The 27,977-nt window shown below is 40.9% G+C and overlaps 1 protein-coding gene, 4 non-coding genes and 1 pseudogene across 6 annotated transcripts in view; 5 read left to right on the top strand and 1 right to left on the bottom strand.

Annotated features, from left to right (window-relative positions):
- Positions 1 to 27,977, top strand: part of LOC146566906 (myelin-associated glycoprotein-like) — a 113,999-nt gene that overhangs the window by 26,615 nt on the left and 59,407 nt on the right. The gene's annotated exons all lie outside the window — the stretch shown is intronic.
- On the bottom strand, positions 66 to 4,428 carry LOC146566939 (myelin-associated glycoprotein-like; annotated as a pseudogene). The gene is made up of 6 exons (XR_014893848.1): positions 4,389 to 4,428; positions 3,813 to 4,196; positions 1,707 to 2,012; positions 1,365 to 1,625; positions 451 to 541; positions 66 to 294 (listed from the first exon to the last, which is right to left on the bottom strand). The product of XR_014893848.1 is annotated as a myelin-associated glycoprotein-like (transcript).
- trnag-ucc (transfer RNA glycine (anticodon UCC)) lies at positions 19,415 to 19,486 on the top strand. The gene has a single exon. It is a non-coding gene; the product is annotated as a tRNA-Gly (tRNA).
- trnas-aga (transfer RNA serine (anticodon AGA)) lies at positions 20,038 to 20,119 on the top strand. The gene has a single exon. It is a non-coding gene; the product is annotated as a tRNA-Ser (tRNA).
- On the top strand, positions 21,487 to 21,558 carry trnag-ucc (transfer RNA glycine (anticodon UCC)). The gene has a single exon. It is a non-coding gene; the product is annotated as a tRNA-Gly (tRNA).
- trnas-aga (transfer RNA serine (anticodon AGA)) lies at positions 22,135 to 22,216 on the top strand. The gene has a single exon. It is a non-coding gene; the product is annotated as a tRNA-Ser (tRNA).

The raw sequence follows: 27,977 nt of genomic DNA, 5'->3' as shown, positions 1-27,977 counted from the left end.
GACACTTTATCATTCATGATATCATATCATATACACAGTAACACCACAATAAGTACAGTGTCGTTGTTGTGCAGCAACACCACGCTATGATGTTAGTTAACTTAAACAGTAGGTTTCACAAATATTAACATTACTTTGAATCCTATACAGATGTTTCAGTCAGCATGCAGATGTTCACATGACTGATGTCCAAGATTTTTGTCCTCCTGTTGCACTAGTTTGGACTATGATGCAGCTTGATTCATGTAGATGGTTTCTGTCTCTGGTTTGTTGAACTGTCTTGATCTAAACCAGCTGAAGAAAAAAACAAATTGAAATGAAACTAGTTTTTGGTTCATTTCTGTAGTTATGAATAATAAAAATCTACTTAATCCACTCAAAATAGAAGTGAAATTAACCCTGTAGCCTGTAAATAGTTATAAATGTCTATCATAGAAGCAGCTGACTCACCACTCAAATAAGACCAGTGTGCTCACAAGCAGTATGATTCCCACAGTCTTCACTACAATGCAGACACCGAACAGTTTTCCTGACTGTTCATCTGCAAGGCAACGAGATTTTAGAGCAACAAAAAGATGAAATAAAAGAAAATTGAACATTTCACATTAAACACAGCCCCCTGAGGGGACGCGACTATGATGCTTTCTATGTGGCTTTGTCCTGTTTTCTTTTCACTCAGATAAATCGAACTTGGAGCTAACCCCAGTCGTCAGTTTGAGACATATTAGTCTTGAGTCTTAATTCTTCAGCTTATTGTAGAGTAGTGTTACTAGAAAAGTTAATATTATCACCTTCTGTTATTTTGTGATCATTTTTTTTATTTGTGCATTTCTTCTTTTCATGATGAAAGTGGCTGTGCTGTGTTTTTTCAGCTAATTTAGGATAAAGTTAATATTTTTTATAGGCTTTTTACCGTCCTTATGAATATAAATGTAATATAATAAATAATAAAAAAATTAAAATATGTTTAGAAAATGTCTGTATTTTTCTTGTCTCTTTTTTTAGCACTTTATGTAAGACAATTACTTTCTGACATCAATTTACAGTTTAACGTTGAAATATTGATGCAAAATGCATTTGATTACCACTTGAAGTTATATATGGTGGTGGTCAGAGGGCCTGGTGGCGCCAGTGTTCGGCAGCCTCGCCTCTGTCAGTGCGCCCCAGGGTGGCTGTGGCTGCAATGTAGCTTGCCATCACCAGTGTTTGAATGGGTGGATGACTGGATGTGTAAAGCGCTTTGGGGTCCTTAGGGACTAGTAAAGCGCCATACAAATACAGGCCATTTACCATTAATGTTTGTTTTCGTGGACAAGAAAAAGGAAAATATGTGAATACAACACATCAGTAGCTTCGGCCTTTACCTGTAACAGACACGCAAATCTCTGCTGATGTCTGATTACCCAGATCATTAGTGGCCACACAGTAATAAACTCCTCCATCTGTTACACTGAAGCTGTAAATCTCTCCTTCAGATACTTTCACAGCTCCATCTCTGCTCTTCTTGAACCAGGTGAAGCTGCTGACTGGAGGTTTGGCTCTGCTGGAGCAGGTCAGCTTCACCCAGCTGCCTGCTGACACCAAACCTGATGGACTGATGGATGCGGAGGTGTCTTTAGGAGCATCTGAGAAAAAGAAAGAAAATGATATCTCATAAATTATGATTAGTTGGCAGGATTTTAAAAAAAAACCTTTGATTGTCTTACATGAAACACTGAGAGTCTCTTCTGTCTCTGCTGTCTTGGTGTCGTTTCCTTGGTTCACAGGATATCTGGCAGAGCAGCTGATCTTCGTTCCATCATGTGTGTCTGACAGAGTGATGTTCTGCTGGATTTTAGTTGTAAAGCTTCCATCTGTGTTTTCCTCTATTTTGTTGTGAGAGTCTTGTTGGAGATTCCAGGTGAGTTGAGGAGGGGAGTGTGGACAGGGAGTGAGAGCTGAGCAGGTTATAGTGACAGACTCCTTCTCCTACAGATCACCTGGGATTGTAATATTGGGCCTCCAAGGAGAATCTGTGGTTTCACATTAAACACAGTTTGTAAACTAATAATACCGTCAAGAAACAGATGAAGATCAGCCACAACAATGGATTAAAAACCAAAGTGAGGTATTGTCCTCCTTCCTGAAATCCTGCATATTTGTCTCACTTAAAGGTTTCGGATTAAAACTCAGTTTAATATTAGACAAAGATAACCTGAGTAAAAGATGGTGGTGGTTGTGTTATGGTCCTTGACTCAAAAAAATAAAAATAAAAAAAAACCTGAAGGTGACGTTTACCACGTGAAATCCAAAATAAATGTAATGCTTTGATTTTAAACAAGTTGTTCATGCTTGGAAAATGTAGCTGAATAAAATTATTAGGCAAAGAAGAGGGAACCAAAATTCTTCAATAGCACTGTGAATGACTCATTACCAGCTATCAAAACACTTGCAGTTCTTGCTGCCAAGACATTTAAGTACTAACACAGGGGATTGGATAACATTTTTCCTTAAAAATAAAATCACCATTCAAAACTGCAATTTTTATTCAGTCAGATTGTCTTTGTCTTATCAAAAGAAACATGCAGAAGTGACAAATATGCAAATGCCTTTTTAGTTTTTAATCACTAACAGACAGGATTCTTCCTTTTGTGTCCCCTGTAAGTGCAGGAAAGGTTGGGGAAGGGATGTAGAGAGAGACTTGTGTCAAGACGTTAGTTTGTTGAACAGTAACTTGTGAAATTTCCATGGAAACTAGACTATTTATGTCACGGTACTAGGTCATGTGACCCAGTATGTATGTTGTTAATGTGTCATTTTGTATTAATTTGTGTTCTAGTTTCAGTTTAGCTCATCCAGTCAATTTCTAGGTTGCCATTAGTCCTTTGTTTCTTAATTTCTTTGTGTCATCTTTCCCTATGTTAAAACTCCCCTTGTTGTTTATTGTTTGTTATTGGTCATGTTTCTTGCCTTTCTGGTTAATGTTGTCAAGTTTGTGTCATGCCTGCGTCTTGTCATGTTTTCCTGTTTATTGTGAAAGTCCAGTTTCCATGTCTTTGTGTTTTTGGTTTACATTTCCTGTGCATCATTATGTTCATCCTAGTCAGCTGTTTCCTCATGTGTCTCCACTCCCCCTAATCACATTATGTTTATATTTAAGTCCTTTGTCTCTTAATGTTTTTTGTCAGGTCGTCTGTTATCTTTGCCACAGGTTTTACAATTTTCCCCTCATTGTTTCAGCGTGTTTCATAGCATTCCTAGTTGCTCTGTATTCATAGTATTTCATAATCTTTTCACAGAGTGTCATTGTCTTTTAGTTTATACAGTGTTCATAGTCCCCTTAGTTTTCCCAGTTTCAGTGTGTCTCTAGAGTTGTTCTCATGCCATCAGCCACAATAAAGGCTCGCTTTATTTTTGGAAACTTAGTTCTGTCTTCACCGTGTCTGCTTTTGGATCTACCTCATCTACACACCGGCACACCCTGCCGTGACAATTTAAACATAACAAAAAATCATAAATATGCTTTTAAACAGTGACTTTTTTCTTTGTATGCAGGATTTCTTCTCTTTTATTTTTTATTTTCTGTTTTTTCTGTCTTTACTACAGTTTTTTTTTTTTTTTACTGATTCCCAATTTTACTGCTCACAATAAAGACCCCAGAAGACTAATTATTGTCCTGAGCCGTCTTAATTTTCCGAGTTTCCAGCTAAACACAAAACACTTAAATGTGCTTATTTCTGTTACATTTGTTCATAATTTCTTTTTTAGTTGCTTTGAATAAAAGCTGCAGCTGATTATACTTTGTTTATAGAAATTAGAGGAAACTTTCTTACCTTTAATTGTTATTTGAAGAGGATCACAAACAGCTGTTGCCTTGAACGGCAAGTTCATAATTCTGAAGTAGTATGTGTTTGTATAATTTGTGATTAAATTGGAAAACAGAGTGGTGCAGTTTCTCTGTGTCAGGTTTCCTGTAATATTCATTGGATAGATGTTAACTGTCTTACTGCTGTTGAAGATCACGTTTTCTGGATAAAGTTTAAAATTAGTATGATTTTTAATCCACACTGCAAGCACAGGTCTTGTGCTGTTAAACTTTACTGGTCCAGCATCACTAAAGTTACATGGGATTTGTAAACAAGATCCACTCAGAGCTTCCATCTCTGCTGGTGCAGTGATGAACAGGTTTGTAGAATTAGGACAAGCAGCCACAGTGCCTGAAAAACAGAATATCATGAAAATATAGAAATGTAGATAAAGAGAAAATCCATGATGAACAATTTGACTTTAAGAGTCGTGGGTTTGCTTTTTATCCCTTGTTCTTTTGACATCCTCAGATACTTGACTTTGTAAAGTATCTGTCTGCACTGATCTGTCAGACTGTAAATGACTGAAATGAGATGGCTCACTTGGAATAAAGAGGAAACTCAGTAACATGATGTCTGTCATAAAACCCATCACCTGGAAAAACATGAAGAAAAGAATCATTACACAAATAAGACACAAAAACAGGAACTTGCCTCATTTTGTAAAGCACTTACAAAACAAAAACTAAAAAAAAATCAAATAAAGCCTTTTTTTTTCATTGCAATGCACAAAATTAATAAACTGTATAAATGTTTTCTTACCAAATGATCAGTCTGCTACACAGGAGAGACGACAACGTAAAAGTCAGTGTGTGATTTTAGCAGTGTGAGTGAAACACTTCTCTGTTTAGATGTTATAATGTCAAAGCAAACAGACCTGTGATAATTTTGGTTTTCTGTTGTTCTTTAATCAGTCAGTCTGCTTTTTGTTCCCATCATGCACTCTGTTGACACTTCAGATGCTGCCACTCCCACCTGCCTCTAGATTCGCCTGACACTCCACTCACATGCAAACATATTCCTCATTCTCTCAGTAGTTCCCTTCCATGTACGCCTCCCTTGGCTTTGTCTGTTCTGCGTTTTTTGAGACTGACTTTAGTGTCCGTGTGTTTGTTTTATTTTATTTGCTATATAAGGAAATTTCATTTTTATTTGTATCTAAAAATATTTTAGATATATTGGGGGGGGGGGGTTCTTACAGCAACAGAATAATTGCCAAAGTGCTATTACCCAAAAACATAGTATCTACATGGTGTACACTGTATTTTCCACACAAAAAAATAAAGAAAGAAAAATAGAGGACAAAAGTGGCATGCCTTAAAAAAAATCTGCAGCACTTTCACAAAAGATTGCCAAATTAATGTCCATGTGGCAGGGGTGTGGTCTCTGGCCTGCTGCTTCTGAGCTTATGGGGCAGTGCTGGGATGTCAAAGTGGACAGGTGATTTTGATGGGATTAGTGACTCTCTTCCCTTTTTATAGTGACAGAGGAGACTGGCAAGAGGTGAGTGTATAAGTATAACAATCAAATGTTATAAAAAACAGTGTCCCATTAACTTTCCACTAGAGATGGTCCCCTCTTATCTGCATTTTCCCAGGCAAGCATGAGTGAGAGTCTGCAGCTTTGTACTCACAAGGACACATGTTCACAAGCCTTTTTTTTCAGGGCTGTGTACTTAATACTACACTATATAACTATATAACACTTATTAATAAAAAAGCATAGCATTATCGAGGCACTGCAAATTATTTAATCCCAACAGTTGCTAACCTACTCTGAGCTAATACTGATTTTATTCTGATCCTTTGGAGGAGAAAGTTTGGAGAACAAAGCAAACCAAATCCAAAGATGCACGTATCACTGTGTCCCGAGTTGATGATGATCACCCAATAAGAAAGCAGCATCCCCTGGGCATTCAGTGGAAAAATGATGCAAAACAAAATCCTTCTAAATTAATCATCTAACTCAGCAAGAATTGAGAGGATAAAGCAAAAAATATACTAAACAAAATTGCAAGTTCACAGTTTGAACAGCGGTTGATCCCTCTGGTTTCTCTGCTGGAATTTTTAGCTGTGAATGTGTGAACAAGCAGCTTTCTTTCAGATTAAGCTCTGGAGCCGGGGAGCATGTTGGTCCAACAAATCATAAAAGTGGTTCTTCAGGTAAAGGTGTGTAATCCTGTGGAATTATGCACAGATGTGAACACACAGGATAAATTTACATTTACAAGTTTCAATTAATCTACAAATCTTTGCAAAATACATCAAAATCCTTACACTACAAAGGAATAACTTGTTCAGACAGGCCAGATAACAGAAGTCAATATAAAATACATCTTGTTAGATACATCTATATACATTCTTACCTGAGACTCCAATTTCAGAGTAAGCTAGCGATCCAGGATCTGACCCACTGGTAGGTCATCACTGATAATCTCTTTGATTCACAAGGCCAAAGTGGTGTGCATCAGCTTTGTAATCAGAACAGGATTCTTTTTACTTTTCTTGACTTCATCTATAATCTGTAGTCTTAGCTGATCAAGGCGAACAGCAACTTCACCCCAGAAAATTTACTTCTGCCCTGGCATGGACATAACAGTAAAACACAGAAGACAAGACAGACTAACCAGAGAACATAAAAGACACATGACCAGATAGACGTAGATGAAATATAAGTGTGAAGTAGTGCAGCAGTGCAGCAGTGCACATTGATTCAACAATTTATCCACAAGGCAGTTTATAATCTGCAAATCCAGAAACGCCTTCTAAAGACTCTTAAAATAGTAAGAGATTAGAAAAGTAAGAGCAGCACCTCTGCTGGGACTAATAATGTGTTATACTAAATGTCTTGATGCATTCTCAATCATCCAGGTAAATAAATTTCCAAAACACCAAAAGTTGATTCTGTTCATGGAAAATGAGTATAACAGAAGCAGCTGACTCACAAAAGCTGCAGCTGATTTTTCTTTATTCTTTTTAGAATGAGAGGAAACTTTCTTACCTTTAATTGTTATTTGAAGAGGATCACAAACAGCTGTACATCTGTAGGGCAAGTTCACGATTCTGAAGTAGTATGTGTTTGTATAATCTGTGGTTAAAGTGGAAAACAGAGTGGTGCAGTTTTTTTTTGTCAAATCTCCTGTAATGTTCATTGGATAGATGTAAACTGTCCCACTGCTGTTGAAGATCACATTGTTTGGATTATTGCCAAATTCATAATTATTTTTAATCCACGCTCCAAACACAGGTCTTGTGCTGTCAAACTTTGGCTGCTTGTCCTGATCCTACAAACCTCTTCATCACTGCACCAACAGAGATGGAAGCTCTGAGTGGATCTTGTTTACAAATCCCATGCAACTTTAGTGCTGCTGGACCAGTAAAGTGCCTGAAAAACAGAATATCATTAAAATATAGAAATGTAGATAAAGAGAAAATTCATGATGAACAATTTGACTTTAAGAGTCGTGGGTTTGCTTTTTATCTCTTGTTCTGTCAACATCTTCAGTATAAAATGTGTGACTTTGTAAAGTATCTCTTTCTGCTCTGATCTGTCAGACAGTAAATGACTGAAACTAGATGGCTCACTTGGAATAATGAGGAGACTCAGTAACGTGATGTCTGTCATAAAACCCATCACCTGGAAAAACATGAAGAAAGAAATAATTACACAAATAAGAAACAAAAACAGGAATTTGCCTCATTTTGTAAAGTACTTAAAAAAGAAAAAACAAGAAAAAAACACCATTAACTAAAGCCTTTTTTCGTTACCAGGCACAAAATTTGTAACCTGTATGAATGTTTTCTTACCAAATGATCAGACACAGAGGAGAGACGACAAAGTAAAAGTCACTGTGTGATTTCTGCAGAGACAGCGAGTGAAACACTCTGTTTGGATGTTGTAATGTCAAAGCAAACAGACCTGTGATTGGATTTCTGTCTTTCTTTTTTCAGTCAGTCTGCTTTTTATGTTCCCATCATGCACTCTGCTGTCATTTTAGAAAGCTGCAACTCCCACCTGCCTCTAGATTCATCTGTTCTGAACCCTCCACTCACATGCAAACATATTCCTCAATCTCTCAGTAGTTCCCTTGAACATGAAGCAGTTTATGTACTCTCCTTTGGCATTGTCTGTTCTGCTTTGTTCTTATCAGTTCTGATATGTGTTTCCTGAGACCAGTGGCTATTTTGAGCTTTCGGTCCATGTTTGTGTGTGTGTGTGTGTGTGTGTGTGTGTGTTTTTTAATATAGAAGTTAGGACTCTGCATTTTTATTTTTATTTTAAGGTACGGTTTTTTGTTTTGTTTTGTTTTACAAAATAATTGCAATAGAGCCAATTACCCAAAAACATAGTATCAATTCAGTGTATGCCCCCCCCCCCCCCCTTCCCCCAAAAAAGAAAACAGAGGACAAAGTGGCACTTCAAAAAATGAATCTGTAACAGAGGGGAAAAAATTCTCCCTTTACGATTTCACGATTTTTGATGGGACTAATGACTCTCTCCCCTTCTTATTGTTATGCAGGAGACTGGCGAGAGGTGTGTGTAGTGGAGAGTGCTTGTTGTATAAAAATAAATCTTAAAGCCACTGTGTGGGTCCAGTCATTTCACAGTTTGCAGGTAGAAATTGTATTGATGCACTTTAGCAGGACCAACGCAAATTATAACTACCAAATAATTTTAATTCTACTTACTAACCTACTCTGAGCTAATAGTGATTTTATTCTGATCCTTTGGAGGCGAAAGGTTGGAGAGGACAAAGCAATCACCCAACAGGAAACAACATCCCCTGGGCACTCAGTGGAAGTATGATGCAAATCAAAATCTTTCAAAATTAATCATCTAACGTGGCAAGAATTGAGATGAAAAAGCCAAAAATATACAAAACAATGTTCACAGTTTGAACAGTGGTTGATCTCTTTGGTTTCTCTGCTGGAATTTTTAGCTTTGAATGTCTGAAATCGAATCTTCAGAATTTCTCACTGAAGATCTCACAGAAGACAAAAAGGAAGAACCCCATATGCATTCTTCATGTTCATTTTATACTTATACACCCTTCCTTCCCCCTCTCTTACTGGAAGCCAGATGTCATTTACTGCGATGACAAATGGACTCATCCATGGTGACATCCAGTCACTTTGTAACTGCTGTTACTAACACTAGGCATGTAGAAGTGTGGGGAAGCAGTGGAAAGTGTAATTAACATGGCAAGGAAATAGTTGGCGGACATCATTAGAAAGTGAGCAATTCAAATAGGTCTATTTGTGTTGGCTTTCATCTTTTCTTGGTGCTGTCGGCTCCATCTTCATACCTAAATACTAAAAAGATGTTGTGTGAATAGAGATCTGTATTGTTGTGTAGGACTGTACCCTATGAGTTTATATTGTTAAATAATAATAAATAATCAATGAGACAGTGCTTTTTAGTTCATTTCACAGAGAAATGCAAAAGTAATGTAAGGAGTAGTGTAACTAATTACTTTCTCCTGGGAGTAATTGAAGTTGAATGATGATTTATGATTTATTTTGGTGCTGAAAGGACCACAGTGATAGAAATATACATTTAAATGCCTGCTTTGGTGCAAGTGGCTCAACTGATAATTGACTCATTAAATTAAAGCAGAAACATTTAAGCACATTGGGAAAGCTGGTCAACAGGAAGCTGCAGGTAAAGTTCCTGCAACCTGTGTTAATACAGGCACTCAGTCATGTGGTTTGCCATTCTGTGTATTAGTACCTCTTGGAAACACCAAATATTCTGTAATTTCTTCTTCTGTTTTCTGGTTTAATTTATTGAATACATTTCATTTGCAGAAGGCTAATTTGTTAGGAGTTGCTCTGATGTCCCTTTTTTGGATTTTTAGCGCCACCTTCAGGCTCCAACATGCTTTGCTTCTGTTTTTTCTTCAGTCTTTAAACTGACCACAAAACCACAAAACTGAAACAGAGCACATGTGTATGATTTCCCCATTCCACCTATCTTTCTTTCAGGCAACTTCCCAGCTACTCTTTCCAGATGCTCTTCCTAGTAGGCTAGAACCAGGTCATTCTCTCCAAACTTTGAAATATGAATTTCAATAGTCTCTATCTTTGGTTCAACAGACTCCACTGTCTTGGACTTCAGCTGGTGGCAATAGTTCTTGACCTGCTTTTAAGGTCCACAACAAGCTTTAGCGTCACTCTAAGCAGAGGGTATAGAAGATGAGAGACAAACTCGTCAAACTCACAGAGCAGAACAACAACTAATGTCACAAACCCTTTTAATGAAAGGTTTCTAAGATGGCTGTCTTCCATTTGTAGTGTTGTCCCATCCTGTTTCAGAGTGACACTGAAAAATGTATTTGTAAAAGTATTTGGCTTTTCTAAGCTTTACTACTGTAATTCTTTATAATCTGTACTAGCAGATATTACCATACTACATGTCAAACTAAAATAGAAAATATGAAATCTATAAGCCTGACACACACTTACTACTGTTCTGAATGTGATACAATGCTACGATTAATATTTGTACATAAGCTCCAGTAATGGGCAAGAGTTTTGTATATGCTAGTGGTTGTTAAGTTAAAAAAAAATAGTTTATGCAAAAATACATATTTAATTTTGGGATTTTTTTTTCTTGCAACAGGTTGGATGTCATGTTCTATTTTTGCCAGTAGGTGGTGGTAATAGGTGTTCAGTGACTGCTTCGTTTTAACTAATGGAGGGAGTTTGAAGGTTCAGTTTGTTCCACGACTGCATTTCACTCACTGCCTCTGTCTGTATCTCTGTCACTGCAAGACAAACACGGACCGAGAAGTCAGCGCTCTCAGGAGGCCGACAAACACAGAAGATTAAACATTTAAAAAGACACCAACTCGTCCACAGTGAACTGAGACCATTCAGCTGTGACTTGTGTGGAAAGTCTTTTACTGAGTCTGGAACCTTAAAAAGACCCAAACTCCTCCAGGGCACAGTTCAACCTACAGCTGTGATCAGTGTGGCAGAGCTTTGGCTCGCATCTGCAACTTGCGGAGTCATCAAGTTATACCCTATGGAGTTAAACCAAACAGCTGTGACTTCCCTGGACAAACTTTCCGCTGGCTACTGAGATGAAAGCTACATGTTCACACCGGGTATGATGTGTACTGCTGTGATCAGTGTGACAAACAGTTTGCAACAGACTCCCACTTAAAACCCCACGTTTACCCACACTGAGGAGAGGCCTTATAAATTGGACCTGTGTGAGAAGACTTTTAAAGATCCAGTTTCACTTAAAGAACACCAGCAGATCCACACCACAAACAGACTACAACTGGAGTTACTGTGAGGTATCTATTTTTATTTTTTAATGTTTGACACAAGAAGTCGGCCCTTAACAGCCCGTTCTAATTTTTGCTTCTGATCCCACTTTTTTTCATATGTATCACTCATTTACATGAATGTTTCAACTGCAGCATTGGGAAATGGAATCTGAATTATAAATTTTTTAAACTTGGAGGCACAAAATCTTCTGCCACCAGGTAAAAACACCTGTTAGCCTTGAGCAGCATAGAGAAAATACTGTTACAGTGATTTTAAAACATCTAAATTATCTTTCATTTTAAAAGCCAAGGGGACATAAAAACTTAATGTACAGAATATTGAAGTCAAACTGGATAAAAATCACCTAAAAGTTTGTTAAATCTGCTAATGTAAATTTGATATAAAATAAACCACAACACTGTAATCCCCTTAAAAGATGCACTTGACACAAGCTGAACTACTGCAAAGAATGTGGGAGTGGCTCTAGATTTGAACTGCGAGTGTGAAACTAATACAAGCATCTGACCGGAGGAGCGCAGAGTTCGAGTGGGTAGGTGCAAGCTAAGGAGATCTGAAATGTAACCTGGAGCCAAACCATAGAGAGCGTTAAAAACAAATAATAAAACCTTAAAATCAATTCTATATTTAACTGGCTGCCAATGTAAAGATGCGAGTATTGGAGTAATACTCTCTCTTTCTGGTACCCGTCAGGAGCCTTGCGGCTGCATTTTGAACAGGTTGCAGGCGGGACAGGCCTGAGTGACAGATGCCTGAATAAAGAGAGTTACAGTAGTCAAGACGTGATGATACGAAGGCATGGAGCCTAATAGGAGCATGTATAGGGAGAATAAGACGGGGCACAGAATAGAGCCCTGAGGTATTCCACAACTGAGTATAGATGGGAAAGAGTATTTGTTACCCAGCATCACAGAGTATGATCTGCTCTCCAAATAAGAGGCAAACCATTTTAAAACAGAGCCTTGAATGCCGACACGTCTTTAGACAGTTTAATAAGAATGTGTTGTTGACAGTGTCAAATACTGCACTCAGGTCTCGAAGAATTAAAACTGTACTTTTTCCAGAGTCAGCAGCTAAAAGCACATCATTGAACACCTTCAGTAGACCGGACTCTGTGCTGTGGAAGGCTCTGAAACAGACTGATATTTATCCAGAATATTATGTGTGTCTAAGAATGAATATAATTGGTGGAGGACAACTTTCTCGAAAACCTTAGACAAAAATGGCAGCTTAGAGATTCGTCTAGAATTGCCAAATACTGACGGGTCCAAACCAGGATTTTTTAGAAGTGGCTGGACAACAGCTTGTTTAAATGAATGAGGGACAGTTCCATTTGAAACACTGCCATTTACAATAGCGAGGATGTTGGGGCCGACTGTCTTCAGCACATCTCTGAGAAATGGCGTAGGTAACACACCCAAGGGGCACATAGTTGGTTTCATGTGCATTATTATATCAGTAAGATGGGATAATGAGACTGCTTTAAATTTGGAGAAAAAGAATGAACATGTAGGTGGTTCAGAAGGACCGTGGAGCTTATCTTTCTTCGTTCTGCTTTCCTGCATTCCTGTCTGACGCCACGAGTGGCCTTATTTAGCCAAGGCTGAGTTTTAAATTTTTGCCATCTACATTTTAGAGGAGCAATTGAGTCCATAATGTTGGTACAAGCATTGTTTTTTTGTTTTAATGCGATCAACATAAAAAATAAAGCTAGAGCCTCAGGACAGTATGTTCAAAATAGTACAAGCATAACATAGCTATTATTCATAAAACACCGGAAGTTATTTGAAAACTCTGAGGACAAAGAACACACAAACACACAGTGCCTCAGTGATTTGCAAAACTGTTTCACAGATCACAGAACTATATCAGGGTGTCATTTCTCAGGCAGAAATGTAGATAAAAATAATGAAATCCCCAAACAAGTGCAAAAAACACAGAGTCAAGAATAGGTTAAATATATAAATATAATCAATTAGAAACAGTAGCACATCAACATAAAACATATAAACATAAAGTTGGAGCCCGAGGACAGTGTGTCCAAAAGCACAACATAGCTATTAATTCAAGTTATTTTAAAATTTTGAGGACAACGAACACACAACCACACTGCTCTTTATTGAGGTTACATGAATATGCATAGGTTCATTAACATATGATGTCTTATACTTAAACAGATACAGGGTAGGTGTCCTCCTATACCATAAATCAGTAAGAGAAGGTACGACCTCTCTCATGACCTTAGGATGTGTGTGCATGCCAGAGTGCTCTGGGAGGCACACAGAGTCTTTGCTAACTGCTAAGGATCAGACATCCTGTAGAGGCTAAGCCTATGCTTGAAGCCACTGAGGTGGTCGTTAACCGGGGTGACGCGATGTCACTGGTATGTATGAATTAAGTAAAAAGTCCAATAACTCCAGCAGTACTTATCCTGTCCTTTTTGGTCTTTATTCCCATATCAACTTAACATAACAGCGCAACGGTCACAAACTGTTTGCCTTCTTACAATTAATGACACACCTGACGCCGAGTACGTGCGTCTACCCTAAATACCTTTACATGATCAAAACAGAAAAAGGTGACCTCTAGCGACCACATAAGGTATTAACCCAAGAATGGCTCCTACACATCCTATCAATATGCAATCGATTATACACCGTAAAAAAAAAAATCCTAAAAAAACGGTAACATTCCGGCAGCTGGGGAGCCAAAATAATACCATAAAATAACAGTAAATAACTTTCACATGAAATTACGGTTATTTTCAGTAATAACAATACAGTTTGTTGCCCTAATTTTACATGGGATTTTGCCTTTTTCAAATGCTTTTAAACATTAAATTAGGAACATTTTAACGTGATTAAACAATGAAATTACCTATAAACAAGGTCCATGAATGCGGCAATATGAATAATAATACTGAAATGTACAGAAATATACAGTTAACAGTTGGTTTAAATAATAATGGATTACATTCATATAGTGCTTTTTGAGACCCTCAAAGTGCTTTACAATTCCACTTTATAATTCCCCTCTGGCCATCACCAGTAGGTGGTAGGTGAAATGTCTTGCCTAACGTTGTCAGTTCGACAACGGGGCTCGAACCTTCTGATTACAAGGCGAACTGCCAACTCTTGAGCCACGATCGCCCTAAGTAACAATAATAATAATAATTATTTGATGTAAAAAAAATTTATGAGAATCATTTTATATATTTTTCCATAGCATTACATTTGAATTAAACAGTTCAATCTTTCAAATAACGGACAAACATTTGTGAAATGATACATTTGTGAATGTATTTTAATAATCTAAATATGCATATGTACAGACAAATACATTAAAAAAAAACAAGAAAATTATGTTATATTACAATACAGTGATTTTACGTTAATTTACATTTGAAATGTAAAATCACAGTCTATTGATGTAAATTTAATGATATTTTAGAAGAACAGTACAAAACTGTAAAATACACAGTAAAATACTTTTATATTACAAATTTTTTTACAGTGTATACCTCTAAGGATATATGAGTATATATTTCTAAGCATAAATGACAATCCAACAATATAAAAGTAACACTATTATTTCAAGTTGGATCCTGATGGGCAGATCAGAGGGATTCACGGTGAACGCGAGCAAAAAACTTGAAGTCTTTCTCCAGTTCACCAAAAATCTGAAATCATTGCTCAAACTCCAGTAACAGTCCCGTTATTTTATCTTTGAACTGCTTCATGTCTACCACACTTTGGGTCATGCACACATTTTTCAAACAGGGGAAGTGAGCTGCATCACCACCAGGACTGGACTGGGACAAAAAAACGGCCCGGGCATTTTGACTAGCGACCAGCCCACCAGGTATTATAGGAATAGGAACATTCCTATGGTTTTTTTATAGGAAAAACCATAAAGCCTTTGAATGAAAACAAACGCTGTTGTGACAGTGATGTACACTGTCTTGTTGGTATATATGTATCAATCTAATAAACTTAAACCTACAGCATCCTCTCTATTCTGGTATTGTAAACAGTACTTAGCCGAAACCCAAAGACTGCTCGGTCGAGTTAACCTCCTGAACTATCTACAACATATGGTGGAAACCTGAAATCAAGACAGAGAAGACTAAAGGTGAGACATGATCATTACTGAATATTAAAAATAATAAATGACAGATTTAGATATATTTTCATAAATTATTCATTTACCACATCAATAAACAGCATGGCAGGACAAAATATTTTTTTAACATGGCAACCTTTAAAAAGTGAAAGGAGAAAGAAAGACAGGTGAGAAAGAATAAAACTTAATTATGCAGTATAATGGGACCCTGAAAAAATATTACTATGTACAATAATGGATTTCTATACATTTTACATCAGATGAAAACGTTTGTTGTAAGATTCAAATAATTTTTGGTAAAAGCTAGACATTTTAATTGAGAATAATAAAAGAAAAGTAGTCCTTGTGCCCCACTTTCCCTGTTAATGTCCTACCTGGCCCCCTGGCAAAATTTTGCTAGACCCGCCCCTGCACAGTTACCAGCTGTCAGCTACATAGAAAAAGGATGATGGTGTTATTTGTCTCTCAGAAACAGTTCATAACTTCCCTTCAACTCATTCATGTCAACTAAAAGGTAAACCTGTTTCTCCATCACCTGTTCAGCTCTGATGATTCAGTAAGGACATCTCCTGGTTTCATCTTCATGTTTCCCTCTCACCACATATCCAAACCGATATCATGACCAGCAGCTTTACAGCTGTGGCTCCAGAAAACATCAGCTGATAGTAGAAATTAATATTACATAAATTCTAATAACAGCTGATCAAGTTTAAACGTGCTGCTGTTGTTTAGCGCGACCTCCTCTGGGTTCCTCGTTCTGGTGCAAAGTGGACAATAAACAAGCAAGAGAGACAGGACTTGCATCAGAAAAGCCGATCATCTGATCATTGATCAGTTTCATGATTGTGGTAGCAAAAGGAGAGGGAGGGGGAGAGGATGAGAGAAGAAGAGACAGCTGACAGCGTAAAGACGCAGAAAAACTCCAGCTTTGTGTCTTTTTCCATTCTAGCTGAAGTCCGGGACAAACTGTGCTCCTTAGGTCAATACGAAACGCGGAATATTTTCTCTGAATACGAGACGATTCGGTTTTTTACGGGACGGTTGGAAACTCTAATAACTTACCTTATAAATAAAATAAAGTTAAACATCAGTAACATCATAGCACCCACCCAGCAGTATATAAACTCCGTCATGCTAGCTAGTACGCAGAGTTATTGTAACTGACTGTAAAAAGTCAGCATAACGAAAATAAACTCCACCTAAACTTGGTTTATATCTGACCCAGACAGACTGCAGGTCATAAGTTCTCACTTGAAGTTCAGTTCACCTGACACTCGGACCGACGGCCACCTCAAGTCTCTGCTCTTCCTGCCTCACCTTTCCATCATCCACCTGCTGGCCTCCACCACTTGCTAACATTACTGAATCTGTGGAAGCTCCGCAATAGCCACCTCCAAACAACAATTGAGTTATTTTTACACATCTCCCAGCATCTGGCCAATCCACCACCTTTCAGTGTTTATACCGTTACGAGAAAAAAAAAAGAAAAAAACTCATTGGCCCACCGGGCAAATGCCCAGTATGCCCGATGGCCAGTCCAGCTATGATCACCACCAGTGAGCTGCGTCTCCCACAATGACAGCTTCAACTTGAAAGAACGTATGCTGTCATAATACTGCGCGACAACTTTATTGCATCCTTGAAGCTGTTTGTTCAAGTTATTCAGGTGCTCTGTAACATCCACCATAAATGCAAGTTCTGCATCCATTCTGCGGAATGAAATTCTAACACTGGTTTGCCCTTTTCTTCCATGAACTGTTCAATTTTTTTCTTGTAAATCAAAGAAATGCCTCAGCATAGCACCTCAGCTCATCCATTTTACCTCAGTGTGGTATTGCAGGCCATAGATGTGGTCTTTTTCTCTGAGAAGGCTGACAAACTGACGGTGATTGAGGCTTCTGGAACAGATGGGATTAACAATTTGGATGACCACCTTCATGACATTATCCATTTTTAATGACTTGCAACACAAAGCTTTCTCGTGCAAAATACAGTGAAAAGCCCAAAAATCAAATACTCCATTTGCAGATTGCGCTTTATCTCTGAACTTGGTTACGGCGCCTGCTTTTTTCCCAATCATTGAGGGCGCACCAGCTGTAGCCAGGCTGACACCGTGGGACTACTCCACTCCAACCCTGTCCAGTGCGCCGACGAGTGCGGTGAAAATAGCAGCTGCGGTCGTTGTATCTGTCATCGGCACCAACTCCACGAACTCCTCTGTAATGGTCAACGTGTCATCAACTCCGCGGATGAAAATTGCCAGTTGCGGAACATCTGTAATGTCCATGCCTTCATCAATTGCAACTGAAAACGCAATAAATAACTTTACTTTTTGCTTCAACTGGCTGTCCAAATCCTCTGAAAGATCAGAAATCCTGTTGGCAACTGTGTTTCTTGTCAGGCTGATATTTACAAAGGCCTGGCGCTTTTCAGGGTACACTATCTACGATGCCTTCATTATACGTTTTTAGAAATTCACCCTCAATAAATGGTTTTGATGCTAGTGCAATTTCATTAGCGATGAGGTAGCTAGCTTTCACTGCATCGTCACTGATGTCTAGGCTGTGAGTAAATACAGACGGCTGTTTCTTCAGACCCACCAACGGTTCATTCACCTTCTCTCTACTTCACTGTCCTTGAAAGTTGTCATATTTGTCGGCATGAAGACTCACATAGTGGTGACGGAGGTTATATTCTTTCAGATCTGCAACAAGCTGGGAACACATACATACAAACATACAGTCTTCCTATTCACTTTCGTAAATAAATAGGAGGATTGATTGTGATATATGTGATAAGACTTTTAAAGATCCAGATTGCCTGAAGGAACACCGGCAGATCAACATTAGAAAAGGACAGCACGAGTGAAGCTACTGTAAAAAGTGTTTTTGTTATTTTTATTATCTAAATTCAACTTCTTTTAAAACCTCACAAGTGTGTAATCAAAATGCCCACCTTGTTAATTGTCCTGAAAACCTTTATAAGCTGGACAAAGAATCAGTAATGTTGCAGTCTTTCACAGCGATGGTGGTATAGCGGCAAACATAGCTGCATTCCAAACAGTTGACCCGGGTTCGGTTCCCGGCCATCGCAGTTGCCATGCGCAGTGCTTTTCAAGCATGTGGACTGCATACTGTTTTACGCTAAAAACGTTGCAAGAAAAGCACAAGGAGTGGACACATTTCATTGTTTGGAACACTGCTTTTCACTACAGCTCTTTGCATGTAAAAACTTTGCTCTTCTCCACAGCTGGCTGACGGACACGCGAAAGCGCAAGCAAGAGTGGCCACAGACCCACTATGCCGGCCTTTGTACACTCTCTCCATCTAACGATAGAGAGGAAGGATACATTCACTACTTCTAGCCTCCACTATTCAAATTCAGTATTTTCACAGTGTCCTAAAAGCTTCCTGAAAAGCCTTTACACTGTTTTACAAAACGCGGCATCCAGAGCACAGTCAGGGACTGGAAGGACAAAGTTGATTTCCCCCATATGGACTTCTCTCTTCATTGGCTCCCAATTAAATCCCAAATAAAAATCCAAATACTTGCCCTCACACACAAGGTCTTGAATAATCACCACCAATTTTGTCTACAAGATCTCACAGTGCCATATCATCCCAACAGAGTGCTTTGCTCTCAGACTGCTGGCTTCCGAGGGGATTTTAAAGTGCAATGGAAGGCAGAGCCATCACTTTTCAGGCCCCTCTCCGTGGAACCAGCTCCCACTTTGTATTCGGGACACAGACACTTGCTCTCATTTTTGAATTAAGCGTAAAACCTTTTTGCCAAAGTCCAATAACTTGAAAGAGGAGCCAAAGACGTCCTCGTCCCAGATTCGTCCCAAGACAGATTCACACCTATTCTCGTCTTGTCTGCTGTGACCTGAACAACTCGCGTGACCATTGCGACTCTCAAGGTGCTAAAAATCACGCAAGAGTTTAAATGCGTGAGAGGCCACACTTGAGTAGCAAAGAAGCTTTGCTGATGAGATTAAATGTGCAGTTGAATGAAAGCACTAGTCTTTTTAGTGATCTACCTTTTGACCAGTTTAGAACCTGACAAGCGAGTAATCACAATGCCCACCTTGTTAATTGTCCTGAAAATCTGTATAAGCCGGACAATGAATCAGTGATGTTGCAGTCTTTCACAGCGATGGTGGTATAGTGGCGAGCATAGCTGCCTTCCAAGCAGTTGACCCGGGTTCGATTCCCGGCCATCGCAGTTGCCACTCGCAGTGCTGTTCAAGCATGTGGGATTACACTAAAAACGTTCTCCGCTCTTTCTGCAAATGCTTACAATGTCAGGCCAGGTGCATTCTTCATCGGCCTCGCTGCTACCGTTTGCTGTGGAAAGACACTGTTCACACAGGCTTTGAGTTCTCATCACTTCTTACATGAAACTGGGATTGGACACGCTACTTCTTCATAAAGACACCCAGTCCCACTTTAAATATTGTGCTGAATGTTTGGAATGAAGATAACATTTTACTAACCATGTACTGATCAGCTCTTTGCGGTGGCAAAATCATCAGCTGTGTGTGTTACTGTTCATGCAAACAAGCAAGCTAATGTCAGCCAGCTAGCTTTAACCGCAGCTGTGCTGCACCAATCTCACGGAACTGCAAAACCACAAGCTTTCGCACCAAAGTCATGCAGCTACCGCATTTACAATCCAGCGTGGCCGTTGTTGTGCACATCCTACTTGAAAGATGTGTGGCGTAGGACTTTGTAAGACGTATGTCTTTCAAGTATGTATTTCCACAGCCCAATGTGGTTGTTGTGGCCGAGCGGTCAAGGCGATGGACTAGAAATCCATTGGGGTCTCCCCGCACAGGTTCGAATCCTGTCGACAACGGTCAGTTGTTTTGCGGCAGTCCAGACGTTGATTTGAGAAGAAGGCATGGAGATCACCTGAGAAGGTGCCAGGAGAAAGAGCCAGGCCTTTGCTTGTGAAAATAGAGCACGCAGAAGCAATGGACCCAGCTATGTCCTGACAAAATTAGGCACATATTCAGTAAACATGGCATCCTTCAATTGCTCTCTTAGCCACCCCAGACGTGCCACCGTGTAGTCGTCCAGGATCCAGTCTGAGTACCGCCAATGACTCATGCGTCTGACAAATGCTCATTGCTTTGCAAGAGGACTGGGATCGGGATTGGAGGCACAGCGGATTTCACCGGGAATGGGACAACAGCAGAAATAGCTTCAAACATCGAACATTACTGCATGAAAAGCACAAGGAGTGGACACATTTCATTGTTTGGAACACTGCTTTTCACTACAGCTCTTTGCATGTAAAAACTTTGCTCTTCTCCACAGCTGGCTGACGGACACGCAAAAGCGCAAGCAAGAGTGGCCACAGACCCACTATGCCGGCCTTTGTACACTCTCTCCATCTAACGATAGAGAGGAAGGATACATTCACTACTTCTAGCCTCCACTATTCAAATTCAGTATTTTCACAGTGTCCTAAAAGCTTCCTGAAAAGCCTTTACACTGTTTTACAAAACGCTGCATCCAGAGCACAGTCAGGGACTGGAAGGACAGAGTAGATTTCCCCCATATGGACTTCTCTCTTCATTGGCTCCCAATTAAATCCCAAATAAAAATCCAAATACTTGCCCTCACACACAAGGTCTTGAATAATCACCACCAATTTTGTCTACAAGATCTCACAGTGCCATATCATCCCAACAGAGTGCTTTGCTCTCAGACTGCTGGCTTCCGAGGGGATTTTAAAGTGCAATGGAAGGCAGAGCCATCACTTTTCAGGCCCCTCTCCGTGGAACCAGCTCCCACTTTGTATTCGGGACACAGACACTTGCTCTCATTTTTGAATTAAGCGTAAAACCTTTTTGCCAAAGTCCAATAACTTGAAAGAGGAGCCAAAGACGTCCTCGTCCCAGATTCGTCCCAAGACAGATTCACACCTATTCTCGTCTTGTCTGCTGTGACCTGAAGAACTCGCGTGACCATTGCGACTCTCAAGGTGCTAAAAATCACGCAAGAGTTTAAATGCGTGAGAGGCCACACTTGAGTAGCAAAGAAGCTTTGCTGATGAGATTAAATGTGCAGTTGAATGAAAGCACTAGTCTTTTTAGTGATCTACCTTTTGACCAGTTTAGAACCTGACAAGCGAGTAATCACAATGCCCACCTTGTTAATTGTCCTGAAAATCTGTATAAGCCGGACAATGAATCAGTGATGTTGCAGTCTTTCACAGCGATGGTGGTATAGTGGCGAGCATAGCTGCCTTCCAAGCAGTTGACCCGGGTTCGATTCCCGGCCATCGCAGTTGCCACTCGCAGTGCTGTTCAAGCATGTGGGCTGCGTACTATCTTACACTAAAAACGTTCTCCGCTCTTTCTGCAAATGCTTACAATGTCAGGCCAGGTGCATTCTTCATCGGCCTCGCTGCTACCGTTTGCTGTGGAAAGACACTGTTCATACAGGCTTTGAGTTCTCATCACTTCATACCTATACCTTCTTACATGAAACTGGGATTGGACACGCTACTTCTTCATAAAGACACCCAGTCCCACTTTAAATATTGTGCTCAATGTTTGGAATGAAGATAACATTTTACTAACCATGTACTGATCAGCTCTTTGCGGTGGCAAAATCATCAGCTGTGTGTGTTACTGTTCATGCAAACAAGCAAGCTAATGTCAGCCAGCTAGCTTCAACCGCAGCTGTGCTGCACCAATCTCACGGAACTGCAAAACCACAAGCTTTCGCACCAAAGTCATGCAGCTACCGCATTTACAATCCAGCGTGGCCGTTGTTGTGCACATCCTACTTGAAAGATGTGTGGAGTAGGACTTTGTAGGACGTATGTCTTTCAAGTATGTAGTTCCACAGCCCAATGTGGTTGTTGTGGCCGAGCGGTTAAGGCGATGGACTAGAAATCCATTGGGGTCTCCCCGCACAGGTTCAAATCCTGTCGACGACGGTCAGCTTTTTTGCGGCAGTCCTGACGTTGATTTGAGAAGAAGGCATGGAGATCACCTGAGAAGGTGCCAGGAGAAAGAGCCAGGCCTTTGCTTGTGAAAATAGAGCACGCAGAAGCAATGGACCCAGCTATGTCCTGACAAAATTAGGCACATATTCAGTAAACATGGCATCCTTCAATTGGTCTCTTAGCCACCCCACACGTTCCCCCGTGTAGTCGTCCAGGATCCAGTCTGAGTACCGCCAATGACTCATGCGTCTGACAAATGCTGATTGCTTTGCAAGAGGACTGGGATCGGGATTGGAGGCACAGCGGATTTCACCGGGAATGGGACAACAGCAGAAATAGCTTCAAACATTACTGCATGAAAAGCACAAGGAGTGGACACATTTCATTGTTTCGAACACTGTGTGGTATATTGTAATAAGGAGCAGCTATTACTACCTCCCACCAGTAGGTGGTACTGTGTTATTGTATGTGTTCTGAGCTTATGGAGTAAAAGTCTGGACCTCCACCATAGCCTCGTCTCAGTCCTCTGTGCTTGGTCTAAAGTTATTGTTGACCACAACCCACGCTACACGGGCAGTTGGAGCAACACTGCATAAAGTTACAACATGGTGTCAGAAGTCGGCAAGACCGTGTGAACAGGGACCGCGACATGAGTAAGCTAGCCGTAGATTAGCTAACAGTAGCCATTGCTAACGGCATGGAGCAATTCAAGCCACCATCACCGCTACTGCTCACAGGCAATTTATCTGAGACCTGGCGCAGATGGGAACAAAGATTCGGACTGTATATGACTGCTACGGGTGCGTTGGAGAAGGATGAAAAGGTTAAAATAGCCATTCTTCTCCACACTATCGGCGAAGAAGCGCTTGAAGTGTACAACACGCTCACAGTGACCCCGACCGGAGACGCACTGACAATGGCGGACATTTTGAAAACGTTTAAGGAATACTGTAGTCCACGAAAGAACGTTGTTTTTGAACGCCACAAGTTCTGGTCATACCCAATGTCGGCGGATATAACAGTGGACAGATATGTCACGGAACTCCGTCAGAGAAGTAAAAGTTGTGAATTTGGGATCAATGAGGACGACATGATCAGGGATAAATTGGTGTTCAGCATAAGTGACGCAAGACTAAAAGAGAGATTGCTTCATGACAACGACCTCACACTGCGCAAGACGATAGAAATATGCAGATCAGCAGAAGTGGCCAAGTCACAGATTCAGGCCATGCAGTCAATAACTGCAGCCCAAGACACGTCATTAAGAAAAATGCCAGGATACATTAAATCAGGACACAGTAAAAACAAACTGAGCAACGACAAACAAACAGTTTGTCACAAATGCGGCAACAAACATGCATTCCGACAGTGTCCAGCCTATGGGGCAACATGTCACAAGTGTGGGAAAAATAACCACTTCTCAAAAGTGTGCAGAGCTAGCGCAGAGAAGAGTAGACACTTCAAGAAAACAAAAACTATTAACAACATTGAAACTGATGGCGATTCACTATACATCGGCATGGTATCCAGCGACAAGCACAAGACTGGCAAATGGCATGAAAGTGTGACAATCGGAGACGTACCACTCACCTTCAAGCTAGACACAGGTGCGGACGCAAATGTGCTCCCCAGATCAGTTTATGACGAGTTACCAGATATGCCTCGGTTACAGCCCACAAAGACTGTACTCATAGCTTTTGGTGGAGCCCACATACGTGCAGATGGTGTGGTGTCTCTTGAGTGTGAAGCACGGAAGCACAAGGCTGTGTTTGACTTTCTTGTATCAAGCCATGCAGATAAACCGATCCTAGGTGGACAAGCTTGTGAAGAGCTCCATCTGGTGCAACGAGTTGAGACCCTTGCCATGACATCCTCTGTACCGAAATCAGCTAAACCACCTTCTACCTCGGAAGAACTTGTGGAGATGTACGCTGATGTGTTCACAGGCTTAGGTGAGTTCCCTGGACTTCACCACATACATATTGACCCAAATGCAACACCTGTGATTCACGCATGCAGGAACGTGCCACTCTCCATAATGGATGCGCTGAAGAAGACGCTACAGGACTTACAAAACAGAGATGTCATAATGCCTGTCAATGAGCCTACAGATTGGGTCAACAGTCTTGTCGCCACACAGAAGAAGAACGGAACACTAAGGGTGTGCTTGGACCCTTGTGATCTGAACCAAGCAGTTAAACGCCAGCACTACTCCATTCCCACACACGAGGACGTTCGCAGCAAGCTAGCAGGAAAATCCATCTTCACCATATTGGATGAAAAAGATGGATACTGGCAGATCAAGCTGGACGAGCCGTCATCAAAGCTCTGTACCTTCAATACACCTTGGGGCCGATATCGCTTCCTCCGACTCCCATTCGGGATCAAATCAGCCAGCGAGGTCTTTCAACAAAAGAATTGTGAGACTTTCGGCAACATTCCTGGTGTATTTATCATTGCAGATGATATGATAATTGCAGCTACATCAGAGCACGAACACGATGAAATCCTGCAGAAGGTCATGGAGAAAGCAAGAGCAGCTAACGTGAAGTTTAACAAGGACAAAATTCAGTTCAAAGTTGACACAGTGAAATACATGGGCCATATCATCACAGCAGCAGGGCAGAAAGCAGATGTTTCAAAGATCAAAGCTATTGTCGACATGCCGACTCCAGAAGACAAACAAAGCCTTCAGCGTCTGCTGGGAATGACGAAGTTTTTGGCACAGTACATCCAAAATGAAGCATCGCTCACAGCACCTTTGAGACAGCTACTCAAGAAGGACACAGTGTGGCAGTGGCAGCCACATCACACAGTAGCGTTACAGACGCTCAAGTCGACGCTCACACAAGCTCCAGTGTTGAGATTTTATGACCACAAGAAACCACTAACACTGCAGGCCGATTCTTCAAAAGATGGGCTGGGCGCATGCCTATTACAAGACGGACAACCTGTGTGTTACGCGTCACGAGCACTCACAGACACAGAAAAAAGGTATGCACAAATAGAAAAAGAGTTGCTAGCCATTGTGTTTGCCGCTAAACGATTCCACCAGTATGTCTATGGAAGACCAGTGACAGTGCAATCTGATCATAAACCCCTGGAGGCGATAGTGCGCAAACCGCTATGCAAGGCACCAGCGAGGCTACAAGGAATGCTGCTGCAACTACAGAGATATGATCTCACCGTCACATACACCCCCGGCAGAGACATGTTCATAGCCGATGCACTCTCACGTGCCACAACTACCAGTGACGACGGAAACGTGAGTGAAAACGCAAATGATGAAAGAGTTGTGTATGCTCTGGAGGCCACAGCAGCATTGAGCGAGAAAACATTGTGTGACCTGAAAAAAGCAGTGGCAGCAGACAGCGTACTACAAGCCGTGCGCGAAAGACACTTCAACGGATGGCCGCCCAGAAGGAAGAGTTTAGACAAAACACTCCACAGCTACTGGCCTATGAGACACGATATCAGTTTCCACGATGACATTATTATGATCGGGGACAAGATCGTAATACCCCAAAGCTTCAGGCGTGTGATCCTGGAGAAGCTGCACCTTGCCCACCAAGGCGTGCAGCGCACAAAAGCCAAAGCAAGAAGAGTGCTGTACTGGCCTGGCATGTCACGCGACATAGAGACCATGCTTGAAAAGTGTGAACAATGCCAGCAAATGCAGCCAAAGAACCAGGCTGAACCGCTTATTCCACACCAGATTCCAGAGCTGCCATGGATGAAAATCGGAGCAGACATCTTCGAACTGAACGATCATCCATATCTTTTGTTAGTGGATTATTTATCAAAATATCCAGAAGTTCTTAACTTACCTGACAAAACGGCACACTCTGTGATTCAGAAGATGAAATCAGTCTTCGCAAGACACGGAATTCCCAAAGAGATAGTGAGCGATCATGTTCCATTCGCCAGCCACGAGATGAGATCGTTTGCAGCATCCTGGGAGATAAAGCTAACTTTCTCCAGTCCCGGCTTTCCTTCTTTGAATGGCATGGCGGAGCGAGCCATAAAGACTGTCAAACATGCACTTAAGAAAGCCGCACGGACTGGAACAGACCCACATCTAATGCTGTTGTCTTTGAGGAACACTCCAGTCACAGGACTTAGTGTGTCACCTGCACAAATGTTGATGGGACGGGTTCTCCGCAGCACCCTGCCATGCACCAGTGCTGTGTTGAGGCAGTCAACCCCACGGAACATTCACGACAAAGTGCGCAGGTTGCAATCAAAGCGGAAACGCCACTATGATCAGCACGCAAGACCATTGCCTGTTCTGACCCCAGGCGAGACTGTGCACATGCAAACAAGGCGCGGTTGGGAGCCAGCTGTTGTAACTCATCGGCGAGAGGAACCACGCTCCTACACTGTGCAAACACCAGATGGTAAAGTGCTCAGGAGGAACAGGAGACATCTGAGGAAAATACACCCAAGTCTGTTCAAGGACACACCCATGGACCCAGATGAACTGTCCGTTCACACCCAAGAGCCAGTGGAGCCACCAGCAAATGACACCCCACAAAACTCTAGTCCTGCAAGTATGGACAACACACCCACATGTTACACACGCAGTGGCCGAGCAATAATACGCCCTGCCAGGTATAGAGACTAAGTGATTGGGAAACTTAAAGTCACTCTATCCTGTACCTGCGTTGTTCTGTACAAGCTAGATAACTGTCTTGTTGGAAAAGAGGGAAAATATGTCATGTTTCATATGTTCATTTTGACATGTCTTATCTAATCTGTCATGTGTTCATCTGTTTCAAAACACTACACTGATGTGTATTTGCATTGCTCAAGTGACAAGCAATCTGAGGTGTGCTCTACTTAATGTCTCAAGAATATAATATTGTTAATGTTCCTACGATTTAAAAGGTGCATTTATGTTACAAAATATTGGAGTTAAGAGGTAGTATCTTTATCTCGGAAAAGAGGGATGTGGTATATTGTAATAAGCAGCAGCTATTACTACCTCCCACCAGTAGGTGGTACTGTGTTATTGTATGTGTTCTGAGCTTATGGAGTAAAAGTCTGGACCTCCACCATAGCCTCGTCTCAGTCCTCTGTGCTTGGTCTAAAGTTATTGTTGACCACAACACACGCTACACGGGCAGTTGGAGCAACACTGCATAAAGTTACAACACACTGCTTTTCACTACAGCTCTTTGCATGTAAAAACTTTGCTCTTCTCCACAGCCTGCTGACGGACACGCAAAAGCGCAAGCAAGAGTGGCCACAGACCCACTATGCCGGCCTTTGTACACTCTCTCCATCTAATGATAGAGAGGAAGGATACATTCACTACTTCTAGCCTCCACTATTCAAATTCAGTATTTTCACAGTGTCCTAAAAGCTTTCTGAAAAGCCTTTACACTGTTTTCCAAAACGCTGCATCCAGAGCACAGTCAGGGACTGGAAGGACAGAGTAGATTTCCCCCATATGGACTTCTCTCTTCATTGGCTCCCAATTAAATCCCAAATAAAAATCCAAATACTTGCCCTCACACACAAGGTCTTGAATAATCACCACCAATTTTGTCTACAAGATCTCACAGTGCCATATCATCCCAACAGAGTGCTTTGCTCTCAGACTGCTGGCTTCCGAGGGGATTTTAAAGTGCAATGGAAGGCAGAGCCATCACTTTTCAGGCCCCTCTCTGTGGAACCAGCTCCCACTTTGTATTCGGGACACAAACACTTGCTCTCATTTTTGAATTAAGCGTAAAACCTTTTTGCCAAA

This window comes from Mchenga conophoros, linkage group LG9 (genome assembly GCF_057382185.1).
Source record: "Mchenga conophoros isolate Kocher_MC1m ecotype Shallow Benthic linkage group LG9, M_conophoros_male_GT1.1, whole genome shotgun sequence".
Lineage (NCBI taxonomy): Eukaryota > Metazoa > Chordata > Actinopteri > Cichliformes > Cichlidae > Mchenga > Mchenga conophoros.
The sequence above is the reverse complement of the archived record's forward strand: the minus strand, read 5'-3'. Positions and strand labels throughout refer to the sequence as shown.